The sequence below is a fragment of the Erpetoichthys calabaricus genome, chromosome 10, assembly GCF_900747795.2.
Source record: "Erpetoichthys calabaricus chromosome 10, fErpCal1.3, whole genome shotgun sequence".
In the NCBI taxonomy this organism is placed as follows: domain Eukaryota; kingdom Metazoa; phylum Chordata; class Cladistia; order Polypteriformes; family Polypteridae; genus Erpetoichthys; species Erpetoichthys calabaricus.
This window is the reverse complement of record NC_041403.2, coordinates 18224325-18238324: the sequence shown is the minus strand read 5'-3', so window position 1 is coordinate 18238324 and position 14000 is coordinate 18224325.

The following is a 14000-nucleotide window of genomic DNA, read 5'->3' as shown; positions in this document are numbered from 1 at the left end:
CAATCCACCTAACCTGCATGTCTTTGGACTGTGGGAGGAAACCGGAGTGCCTGGAGGAAACCCACGCAGACACGGGGAGAACATGCAAACTCCACGCAGGGAGGACCCGGGGAGCGAACCCAGGTCCCCAGGTCTCCCAACTGCGAGGCAGCAGCACTACCCACTCATTTTTATATCCTACATGTAATATATCCTTACATTTATTTAAAGTTCATTTGCTGCAGTTTTGTCCAAGCCTGCATGTTGTTTAAGTTACTTCTAATGATTCAACTGTTTCTACTGCACTATTATCTACACCTCCTATTAGTTTGGTATCAGCTGTAGACTTCACCAGCTTGCTGTTTGTATTCTTATCTGGATTGTTTATGTATCTTAAAAAGAGCACTGGCTATAACACTCATGCCTGAGGGATTCTGCTCATTTTGAAAAGGTTTCTCTCACAATAAACAAGTTATCATAATAAAGTTAACCATAAAAATAGTTGCCACTGCATAAGCCAATTTTGTTCTCGCCTACAGAGAGTACCCTGAATACCCACTACCTTTAGCTTGATTACAAACCTATCATGTGATACTTTATCAAAAGCTTTCTGAAAATCAAGATTAAGTACATCATATGCACTTCTTTTATCATATTCTTGTGTTGCTTCATCATAAAACAACAGAATATTAGTGAAACAGAAGTTTCCTAGTCTGAACCAATGCCAAATGTTTGCTAATAAACCTGTTCTTGACATGTGCTGCTTCTGTTATTTACCAATGATACATGTGAAGCTTACTGGCCTATAGTAACTTGTATCAGGGTGATCACCTTTTTCACATAAATAGATATTATTTGATAGCTTCCAGACCTTGCAAAATTTCCCAGTGTGCAGAGATTTTTCGAAAAATGTTTGTGAAGAGTTTACATGTGACTCACAAACCTCCTTAAGCACTCTAGAATAAATGCTACCTGGTTCTGATGATTTGTTAGATATTAGCCTTTGTAATCTAAGCAGACAGATAGATAGATAGATAGATAGATAGATAGATAGATAGATAGATAGATAGATAGATAGATAGATAGATAGATAGATACTTTATTAATCCCAATGGGAAATTCACATTCTTCAGCAGCAGCATACTGATACAATAAATAATATTAAATTAAAGAATGATAATAATGCAGGTGAAAAACAGAAAAACAGACAATAACTATGCATAATGTTAAATGTTAACGTTTACCCCCCCGGGTAGAATTAAAGAGTCGCATAGTTTGGGGGAGGAACGATCTCCTCAATCTGTCAGTGGAGCAGGACAGTGACAGCAGTCTGTCGCTGAAGCTGCTCTTCTGTCTGGAGATGATACTATTAAGTGGATGCAGTGGATTCGCCATAATTGATAGGAGCCTGCTGAGCGCCCTTCGCTCTGCCACAGATGTTAAACTGTCCAGCTCCATGCCAACAATAGAGCTTGCCTTCCTCACCAGTTTGTCCAGGCGTGAGGCGTCTTTCCTCTTAATGCTGCCTCCCCAGCACACCACTGCGTAGAAGAGGGCGCTCGCCACAACTGTCTGATAGAACATCTGCAGCATCTTATTGCAGATGTTGAAGGACGCCAGCCTTCTAAGGTAGTATAACCGGCTCTGTCCTTTCTTGCACAGCGCATCAGTATTGGCAGTCCAGTCTAATTTATCATCCAGCTGCACTCCCAGGTATTTATAGGTCTGCACTTCTGCACTACTTCTCTTTCTACAATTGCTAAATCAAGAAGTACCTCCTTAGCAGTTTCTGTTACTGTTTGAAGGTAACTGACTTCTTCACATGTGTAAACTTTAAAAAAATGTGAGTTCAGAGCATTTGCAGGTTTCACACTTCTACTGAAGTCTGCGAGGAATTCCTCCACTTTTTCCGTAACAAAATTAACGATCTAAATAATTCAACTAACTTAAATACATCATCTGTTTATATCTCTCCCTGTTTTCCCACGCTATCCAGCTCCTTCTCTAAGTTCTCACCAGTCACATCTGCGTTTGTTAATAACCTGCTTTGCAAGATGAGGCCGACTACTTGTGTACTTGACCCCCATCCCCACCACACTACTTAAATCCTGCCTTCATGCCATAATCCCGACTGTTACAACAATAATAAACTCATCCCTTGACACTGGCTCCGTGCCGCTTACTTTTAAAATTGCTTCTGTAACCCCAGTGTTAAAATGTCTGGTCTTGATGCTGACAATCTTAACAATTTCCAGCCTGTTTCCCACTTACCTTTCCTGTCAAAAGTTCTTGAGTGTGTTGTAGCTTCCCAACTCACCAATTACCTAACCTCTAATAATTTGATGGAACCCTTTCAGTCTGGTTTCAGGGTGCGGCACAGCTGTGAAACTGCTCTGCTACGGGTAACCAATGATTTGCTTATGGCAGCAGACTGTGGACAAACCAGCATATTAATTCTGTTAGACCTCAGTGCAGCATTTGACACTGTCAGACATGACATCCTACTGTCCAGAATGGAGAACATGCTGGGTATCTCTGGCACTGCCCTCCAGTGGTTCAACTCCTATCTGACTGATAGGAAAGAGTTTGTTAGTCTTGGCAACAGCAGATCCAGCTCAGCGCCAGTCACACAAGGAGTCCCTCAAGGCTCTGTCCTTGGTCCTCTGCTTTTCTGTATTTACATGCTTCCCCTTGGCCATATTATCTGTAGCTATGGATTGGGTTATCATTTTTATGCAGATGATACTCAACTCTACTTCAATATTAAAAGTGGAACTTCATCAGAGCTTGCTCAGCTCACAACCTGCCTTAGTGAAATTAAAACCTGGATGGAGCAGAACTCTTTAAAATTAAATTGCAATAAAACTGAACTCCTGCAAATTGGGACTAAAATGCAACTTAATAAAATGAGCTCCTTCCCAGTCTATGTTGGCGGTGATCTCATCAGACCTGCCTCTACTGTAAAAAATCTTGGTGTCATTTTTGATTCCTCCCTCTCTTATTCTGCCCACATAAATCACATTAATAAACTTTCTTACTTTCACCTCCGTAACATATCCCCTGTTCGCTCCTTCCTCTCCTTCTCTAATGCTGAGAAACTCGTCCATGCTTTTATCACATCCTGCATCGATTATTGTAATTCCCTACTGGCAGGTGCCCCTTCTAATCTTATATCACAGCTCCAGCTTATTCAAAACTCAGCTGCAAGAGTCCTTACTCAAACCAGCAGCAGCGAGCACATCACACCCATCCTGCTCCATCTTCACTGGCTCCCTGTGTCTTACAGAATCGAATATAAAGTTCTACTAATAACCTACAAAGCCTTAAATAACCTCGCGCCAAACTACATCAGTGACCTTCTCCATCACTATGTGCCTGCCCGCCCACTAAGGTCCTCTGATTCTGGCAATCTTGTTGTGCCCCACACTAATCTACACTCCATGGGTGACAAGACCTTCAGCTGTATAGCGCCCAGACTCTGGAATGACCTACCGAAAATAATCAGGTCAGCTGACTCCATGAATTCTTTTAAAAAACAACTCAAAACTCATCTGTTCAGGAAGGCTTTTAGCTCTGCCTGACTTTATTACCCTTCTCTCAGTTTACTTCTCTGTCAAGATGCTAATGTAACCTGTGTGTGTGTGCTAGACCATCAATTATGTTGTCTGTTTTTTTTTCAGAATTCACTGTCTTAATCTTCTTTATTTATTTATCTGGTTTGTACAATGCTATATACTGTATACACTGCCGTTCTTTATTATATTCTGTAAGTGCCTTGAGCATGGGAAAGGCGCTATATAAATAAAATGTATTATTATTATTATTATATTTAAGTCCACACTCATTTTTTCCAGAGCTCTTCACCTCCCCATTGACCATTATTTTACTACTAGAGTATTGAAAAAAATCTCTTTGACTTTTCTTGTCTCTCCAATTCCCTTATAGCTTTCCTAATATGGTTTTTAACCATTGCCGTCATGCTTTTATAAACCCTATGGTTAGCACTAAAGTTATTAGGCTTATATACCTTACACAGCTGTTTTTCTTTGCAACTTATTTATTAGCTCCTTATTTATCCACTGCAGAATTTTCTTCAGTTCCTTACTGCTTTTAAATTTTGCAATAAACCTATTCTGCATTATTAGTAAAACACTTTTAAACTTGCCTATAACTCCTCAACTGTCTCCCCTCTTAAATGCATATCCAAATGTACAAAATTAGCCCCACTAGAATTAAAATGGAGAGTTTTACTTTTTGAATGTGGGCTCTTTCAAATCACTGTGAAATGTATTATATTGTAATGGCACTGACATGTTACATCGGCCTGGGGATAAGTCAACACCACTATGAGCTGGCACTCCATAATAATGTAAGTGAGTGGGTTCTGGGCCAGATACAGGGGAACATAAAAAAGAAAAGCCTGAAAAGTTGCAGTTGAATTCTATCCAGTGTGGTAATAGCAAATGGCCCTTTTAAAGACAGCAAGCTGGTCAAAAGAGAAATGTAATAAGCAAAGAATACAAATTGGCACTCAGCGCTGGTGCTACATTGGTGTCAGATGTTAGACAAATAGAAGACCAATAGTCTGATTTCACAAAGTCCCAAGTGCTGCAGAGACCTAAAATTGATTTTTTGCACTTTTTTGAGGAGCTGCTGGAAAGTCGTGTTGCTGAGATCTATCACCTGGAATGTTGTTTATAGTATCAGTACTATTGTATTATGGTATGGTATTATTGGCCTGAGTGTGTGGTTGCTGGCTGAGCTTCTGGCTATTGGAGTCAGGAAAAAAGTGTGGCAGATCAAGTTGCTACTGACCCCTGAGGAGCAATGTGAAGCAGGGCCGGAAGTAAGACTGCACAGACGAAGTACGAGGCAGACCTGAGAGGCATTACACTCTAAAAAACAAATGTTACAGGTCAACAAAAAAGAAATTAATGCAACTATTTACAAAAAGCTTTTTGAGTTATGTCAACTTCTGTTTAAATTAAGTAGATCCAACACATTTTTATGAGTAAGGTGAATTAGCTTTTCCTTCACATTTAAAATTATTTTTAATTGCTGTGTACATAATAATTAGAAATATAAATACAATTTTTAAGTTGGCTACAGAAAAAAAAAGTATCGTCTATCTCTCTATCATCCCCCGGTCTCCTCATTGTGAGGCAGCAGTGCTACCAATGTGCTACCCGGCTGCCTTTTTAGATATCATGTACTTAGTATATATTGTATATATGTAGGAATATTAAGTTTTTAATCTGGCAACATTTCACACATTTATGTTGTTCCAGATAGTTTTATCTTATTTGTTAGCATTTTTAAGTTAAGTTGTGATCAACATAAAATCACGAATCAAAGCCTAAATACAGACATCACTTTGATCATAAAAATGTGTTTGTAAATAAGGTCATACTTATTCTAAGCAAGTATATTCTGCACTACAGATAGTGTTGCTCAGAAGGCAGATAATGTCCCATGAACATTTCTAGACGTGTTAAACCAGGCAGGAACCTAGACATACTGTTTCAAATGAAGGTGGAGAGAAATCACATCACCCAACCAACATGATTAAGTTATCACAGGATAATTTTTATTTTTGTCAGTGAATTAATGAACTGCATTTCAAATTACTTAAAATTCTATTATTATTGTGTCAGCATAACATGTTAAATAATGTTTGCAATTCAGAAAGTTTAATAAAATTATTAAATTTGAATTTTTATCTTGCAATCATGCATTTTTGTAGTTGTTGGCTAAAGGTCCCCTGAATTATTTTTAGAGTGTACAGAACAGTTGAGATCTGGACCTGGAACAGCGTCAGTTCAGTGAAGGAGGACAGCCAAGATACATCTGCATTCCCAACACAGTGTGGTTCACTCACCCACATAAAATGGACACATCACTACACAAAAGTGCAGCATTAAATAACTCCGCTGCACCGTAGGACAGCACAGCACTCAACATCTCTTCTGCATTATCTGACAAAAATTTCTCAAGACACCAGTTGCACAACTGCTGTGGAAATGAAGACCAACTCACCGTTTTGAAGAGTTTTGGTTCTTCTCACAAATATCTCTTTGTTGTTAAATTAGTAACTCTAAATTAGCTTTGTGTAAGTACAGACAAGTGTATGAGTGTGCCTAGGTTTGGTACCTGCCTTATATGGCAAGGACAGATTCCAGTTTCTAGCAACTCTGTAGTGCCTTCATTATTATGAATGGGGCCCAGCATCATAATGGAGTAATGTTTCTTCATCACAGCATTTACATCTCTCTTTATTTCCCAGTTGCTGTGTTTTTTTGTGTGTAGTTCTTATGATCTTCTTGAGAATATGTGTAGTAGACTTATTTTGGAGATTCTGATTTTGCCTGTCATTATGCCTTTAGGTTATTGGAGAATCTGAACTTGCTCAGACCGAGTGAGTGTGTCCATTACGGAACCCTCTTGTCAAAGTCTGGTTCCTGTTTTGTGTCTTTCTGTACCAAGACAGACTCTTACTGTCTGCAGCCCTAAACTAGAAGAAGCAGGTCTATAATAGAAATATCATTCAGTATATTTTTATTTAAAAAGCAGTATTAACAGATTGTAAAATCACATGACACTTTATGGAAAAACCATAAACACTAAATTAGAAGAATGTATGCTACTAGTAAACATTAGAGTACAATGAAAACTGAAACTACAATAGACTAGAAACTACAATAACACTGGGGGATACTTGGAAAGGACCAGGCATCAAGGACAAAGATCAGTGCAGTATGGAGAAAAAAATCAATTTCAATTAGAAAGCTGTAGCACAGTAATGCATACTATAGTTCATTTTAAAGATGTAATGCTGTTAGAATACCCCAACAAAGAAAGAGTGTGGAGCTTTGCCTTGAGTATTAATTTAAAAGTGATAAGTGAAAGGACTTCATGAACAGAATTTAACATACTGGATGCAAAAAAACAAATACAATTTTTAGTGGTACTTTGAGACAGTGGGAAAAATGGTGTAAGAAGATTCGTTTTTATTTATATAGCGCCTTTCCCATGCTAGATAAAATGTGATAAAAGATAAAAATAAATAAAAAAGATAAAATGTGTCTGTTAAAAAGCAAAATATTATGTATATTTAACTGAGAAGAACCTTAAATATAGACCTTAAACCTAAGGCAATAGGGAGACAATTTAAATATAATATATAAGTAGTGGAATGACACAAGCTGAGATGTATGAGATCCAATTAAAATCACTGTCAAGTAAATCTTTCAATCTAGGTACAGAAGGCAATGAAGCAATACGTTTCCAACGAAAAATAGTCAAGTCTCTTCAGTTGTTTTCTGATTATCCCAAAAAATTGAATATATGTGTTAAGTGTTATAGTTCAACCAGGACACCATACCTAGCTTTAGTTTCTTTTATTGTGCTTATGATATTCCATGTTTTTTATCTGTTGAGCCCAAGGGGGCTGGCCCCTTGATATTGCAACTGTGGAGACTGCCCTTAGCCTCTATAAAGCCTGAAGAATCCTTTCTTTGGAGTTTGCTTTATTTTAAGATTTTGCTTTTATGTCTCATTTTTTGTATTTGGTTATTTTTTGAGTTGCCTCCTTAGAAGCAATTTACTATATTTTGATTTGATTAATTTATATGTTTTGATAACAAACTTTCATTATTATCAGAAGCTTTGTTTTTATTATTTGAACCAGAGGTTTACAAAATTCACTCTCTCTAACAAGCATTGACACCTTTTTGGTATTTAGACCACAAGCCTTCTTCTTCAATTTCAGGACCAGGATTACTTTGTGTTTTAGAGCGTTACTTTTTTTTTATTCCTCACAGGACTTTTGTGGAACGCCACATCCATAAAACCAAGATTATATTATTGTGAGACAATTGTTAGTCAGTCTTGGAAGTACAAACATTTTGAATAGGAATGGAATCCGAAGATGAGTGGTGATTATAGTAACAGGCAAAGGTTTTAACTGGGTCAACAAAGCCCTGGATATGAAAGAAAATCTTAATTAAAGAAACCTACCAAAACAGTCAGTAAGTTTTGTAACCAGGGCCAAAATGAAAGACATAAGTCATAGTCAAAGGACAGCAAACAATTTGTAACCAGTGACATAATAATTAACAATAATAACAGTAGATTTTTTGGATGTATCCACAAATTTGGACAACCAGGAGATGAATGATGCAGACCTTTATACTTTTGCCCTGGAGATGGTACACACCATGCACTTCTTGTTGACCGTACCTACATCAACAACCACATTTAAACAAAAGACACAAGGCATCTCCAAATGGTGGTGCCCATTCTAAAACAAAACGGCTCAGTGGAAGTATATAAATATTTTTTAAAATAAGAAAAACATACTGTAGCAGTTGAGGCTTTTATCGACCTCTTGAACCCTCAGGTACCACTCCAAACACCAGGTAAAAGTCCAAGACTTCTTTATTTTATAATAATTATGTGCACAAAGCACCCTCCACTCCACACTACTCATATAATAAATCAACACTCTACCTATACCAATCCTCCTCTCCCAGACACTTCGCCACCCTACCTCTCAGCTCAGCTCAGTGTTGGGGCTTTCCCAGAGTACTTTTATACCCCCTGACCCGGAGGTGTTCCTGCCCAACAGTCCACAAGTCCTTATTACTTCCGGGTCAGGGTAAAAGTCCTTTTCTTCAACCTGGAAGCACATCGTTTCTCCTGTTCATGTGACCAGGACGTACTTCCAGGTTATAGGGCACATAACAGTCTGACAGCCTCCCTACAGCGACTCCTGGTGGCCCCCATGGTATCCAGCAGGGCTGTGCATACATACTACAACGTCCATGAGGCCCTGCTGGAATTCGGGGAACTTCCATGCTGTCGGGAGAGCTCCACCTGGCGGCCTGGGGGTGAGGGCCGGAATATTTAGCCGGCCATCCATCACAATACTGAAAGAAAAATAAATCTGTCCATTTGATTCTTCAATCCCTAAAACCCCCAACCAATGTTTAAAATATTTTAGAGATCAAGGAATGGTTGTGAAAATTTTAAAACAAAAGCAAGGTCGACACTTATGTACATAAAAATTATATTAATTACACTGTTTTTGTGACAAGCAAGTTTGTCTTTCCATGTAAAATGTTTATTGGATGGTAAAGGTTGAAAGTGCTAAACAGAAATTGCAGCCTGGAACAATTAAAGTCAAACAATCAAGCAAACCATCATGTAAAAGGCAAATCAGAAATTAAAATCTTGAGTGCTTATCTAGAATACTGAAATATTAAATAAAATTGTAGTATTCTTTTTTGAAATGGATCTATTATTAGGAAAAGTACACAGTTTTACTGCACCCATAGGCTCTTAAATCAGCACCTTTTCATCAACTAATGCTTGGGCAACTAAACCCTGCAAGAAGAAAGCATGATGTACTGCATGATGTTATCAAGATGGTGACAACAAAATAATTGAAAACAATAAATAAAAATAATTTTCAAAGAAGTAAAATTTTGGGACAGTCCCCAAAAAGCACCATAGGTAAATCTTATTTCTATTACCATAATAAAATAAGTTGCTTGGTGTTTGACTTGTAAGCACTCAAGCAGAACATCAGTACAAACATGTAGCATAAGGACAGAGATAATCATCCTTGCCCAATAGTCTGGGCACCAGCCCACTGCAGGGCGCACGCACACACACACACACACACCCACACACCAAGCACACACTAGGGACAATTTAAAATCGCCAATGCACCTAACCTGCATGTCTTTGGACTGTGGGAGGAAACCCACGCAGACACGGGAAGAACATGCAAACTCCACGCAGGGAGGACCCGGGAAGCGAAAACCAGGTCTCCTTACTGCGAGGCAGCAGCGCTACCACTGCGCCACCGTGTTGCCAAGATAGAATCCATAACCAAAAAAAATCACAGATTTACAATTCAAAAAGGAAAAGATTGTTGAACCAATATGAACAAAAGGAAATGCCAAAATCTCTGCTCAAACTAAAACTGTCCCCTAAATTGTATAGGACTGGGGAAAGTACCACAGCTGCAGTATCAGGAGCCAGATCGTGCTAGGTTAAGCATATAAAGGACAAGGAATATCTCAAGTACAATAACTAACAAAATTAACTAAATTGAAATGCATAATCAATAAATACATGTAACTACACAAAAAACTCATTCAAGAATAATAAAATGCAAAAAAAAAAAACAGAAGGACCAAAACTTTTTACATACATAAATTACAAAAGAATACATAAGGGACAATAAAAAAATAAAAAAATACAAGGAAGAGACCCATACTAAGACCTATATTAACTATAAAAGCAAAATTGACTAGTTCGTTCAGTTTATTCCCCTTTTGTGGAACTTTAATAATTTTAAATGAGGCTATAATCCACAAATGAAATTAACTCTTTTGTGTACAATCGTAAAAGAGTAGCTATTAAACAAACATGTACAGGCATTATCAGGTCTGGGGTACTATGCCAGCTGTACTGTTCTCTTTCTAATATACTGTATATTTAATACTGTTTGATTTGTTATACTTTGTTAATCCTCAAGGGGAAATTGACTTTTTGCATGACCTCTGGGGGTCAGAGCACAGGGTCAACCATTGTACAGCACCCCTGGAGACATTTTCACGTTAAGGGCCTTGCTCAAGGGCCCAATGGAGCAGGATCCCTTTTGGCAGTAACGAGATTTGAACCAGCACAGATGCTTAGCTACAGAGCTACCACTCCACTTATGAAATATAAATAGTTTTGAACTGAAATACACAAATACATACACAAAACCAATGTGATGTCTGATTACAAAAACTGCAATGTTGTTTTTTGTATTCATTTTATTTCTGTTCTTCTCCTTTTCATTTTTCACTCTTTCTGGAGATCATTCTAACAAAGAAACAGTTCATACTGAATTAGAATCTGACAATTACTGTCTCAGGTTATTGTACCATCTTGTCATAATATCTCCTCGTCTTCTAAATACAAAGGTCAGTGATTAGAAAAGAACCTATAAAGCATATTATGGCAGTGTGAAATAATTGAGCAGAAACTGACTCTGTCTGCTTTTAGCCCTTTGGATAAAAGGTTATTCCAAGAAAAAAATATCCTAAAAAAGGTTATTAAAGCAAATATGTGCAGTTCCTCAATAGAGTGTGTGATTTGTGTGATGCAGCTCTCACAGAAAAAAAGCTAGAGAGAGGCTTGTACAATGTGATTGTCATGACACTATCCCAGCATTGCTTAAGATCTGACAGACTATTTTGACATTTTGTACAGCCATGAATTAAGCTCCAATTCACCAAAATAACTTAGGGTGAAATAAAAAGCAAGAGGAGATACAGTACATTTTTGTACATGCAGTGAGGTGAGTGTATACACTCAGCACAACTTCCTCATGCAGAAGTAAAGAGTTGCATTTTCATTCCATGTATGTCTGTAAGAGACAACAAACTCTTAACACTTTAAATTGTCGACATGTTCCATGCAAGAACCATTTCTTCACAGTGAATCTGTGACAAAAGATGCTTTTCGTAGTTTTTTTCATTATAGTTTATCCATCTATTTTCTAACCTGCTGAATCCGAACACAGGGTCACGGGGGTCTGCTGGAGCCAATCCCAGCCAACACAGGGCACAAGGCAGGAACCAATCCCAGGCAGGGCACCAGCCCACCGCAGGAAACACACACACCAAGCACACACTAGGGCCAATTTAGAATCGCCAATCCACCTAACCTGCATGTCTTTGGACTGTGGGAGGAAACCCACACAGACATGGGGAGAACATGCAAACTCCACACAGGGAGGACCCGGGAAGTGAACCCAGGTCTCCTAACTGCAGGGGAGCAGCGCTACCCACTGCGCCACCGTGCCGCCCCATTATAGTTCATGTTAACTGAAAACGCACTAATTAAAAAGTGGCATATGTAAAAGAATTTGAACATGAATTTTTAAAAAAGCATGAAGCCTCGCATAGGAGGTATAAAAGAGTTGCAATCATATAGTAGTAAAGAGGTAGATTGTAATTTATTCTAAACATTTTGAAATTCAGATATACAGGTATTCTGCTATTTATGACTTTTTAATTAATGCTTATGAAATAATTGTGTTTTGTTAATAGTTTTTTCAATTAATTTAATCCTGGATATATTTCAATGAATCTTAGTGTTAAAACAGTTGAATAACAAAATTAGAGTCCTAAATGAACAGTAATTTTCATTATGTTGACTAATTATTTGGAGCGTGCAGAGGAAGATTGTATTTATTCTGCACATTTTGAAATTTAGATATACAGGAATTCTGCTATTTATGACTTTGTAATTAATGCTTATGAAGTTGTTTTGTTTTGTTAATATTTTATTTTTTAAATTAATTTAATCCTGGATATATTTCAATGAATCTTAGTGTTAAAACAGTTGAATAATAAAATTAGAGTCCTAAATGAACAGTAATTTTCATTATGTTGACTAATTATTTGGAGCATGCATTTTCAAATCACATAAAATACAACTCACAGATTGTGTACTGTATGTGTAGAGTCTGCACTAGTTTTCTTTAGGTATTTGGTTTATTTTAGTAACCACAGGACTCATTGCAACAGTGTTATGAGTGCTTGATGATTTGCAGACACACAAGTAAAAATTTTAATAGTAATGTATAAAAGAATGGTACCAGCACTTGTTGCTCAAAAGGATGTCAGCTTCTTTTTTTTGTGGCAGCTTTTAAGACTTGTTTTCCCTCGAAGGACTTACATACCCAGCCTTCAGTACTAGACAGAAAAAAAGTTGGCTGGGCAGTTGTTCAGGATTTTGATTTTTAAGTAACAATTGCTTGAGAACTGCTAGGATTTATTTTGTTTGATGTTGGTGTTTGTTCTTGTTGTGGCTGCTATTACAATCATTAAAATAATGATAAAATATAAAAAAGCATCTACAAACGTACTTGTGACATCCATAATCGTTAACTTAAGTTTGAATATATTCAAATATTGACTTATTTTTATTTTGAATATTTAAACCTTATTCTTTTGGCTAATGTGATATCCCTAGTCCTGACACTAGTATTATATAGCTTAAGAATCATATTGTTTCCAATTGATACTGAGAAATAACCCAAAAACTGAAAAAGATCATTTCTGTGATTAAATGGTGAATCTGAACAGTTGTTGTTTTTGAGATTTTGTTCAATATATACTTTTTTGGATCATTGTATTCTTTCCTGATGTTAGTTTGTTTGAATTCTGTAGTTTTAAAATTGCTGAAATAATTTTGCAACTTCCTGCAGCACCATTTTGTTTTTTGAGTTCAGTTATTGTTCTGGTTTGTGTAATGCGTGACGAAACAGGTCAAGGTCAGCCTTCTTGGACTTCCGTGGTGTTTATAGATTCTCAAATTATAAAAATGCCATTGTGTTCAAATGTGACAATTGCATTTATTTAGGTTCTTGTATTTGACTTAGAGTTAGAATCATGTTTTGGCTTCAGCCAATGTCATATTACTTTCTGACTTTATCACCTCAGCATGTCATATTACATGACTAGAAATTGAATGGTATATCAAATTAGATAACTATGTAATGTCTGTTCAACACAGTTTCACATGTCCAAAGTATTGCAGGCTTGCCCCTTTTTCTGAAAGCCAGTAATGTGCTGCCTGACAAAGTTGGTGCCCGTGCAAAGGCTTTACAGGTACATTGAGTTTAACTTTAATCTCTGCCCTTTTTTCCATTGTTCTGCAGTACGTAAAACAAACAGCATCATGTAGTCGAGTGTTTCTTTTGTTTGTCAGGCCCCAAGCCCTCTTAGCTGCATTATATTCATTGTACTTCAGGGTGAGTTCACATTGATGGTCAGTTCTTACACAAACAAAACCCATCCCTATAACTTAAGACAACATCAAACCGATTTGATTTTGTCAAGGTCAGTTGCAAGCTTATTAGACTGAGTTGGTGGGTATGTCAAATTATATGACTGTAAATCACAGGAACACACTGTGGCATCATCTCAACTTGCTAAGATTACTTAAATGAAGTC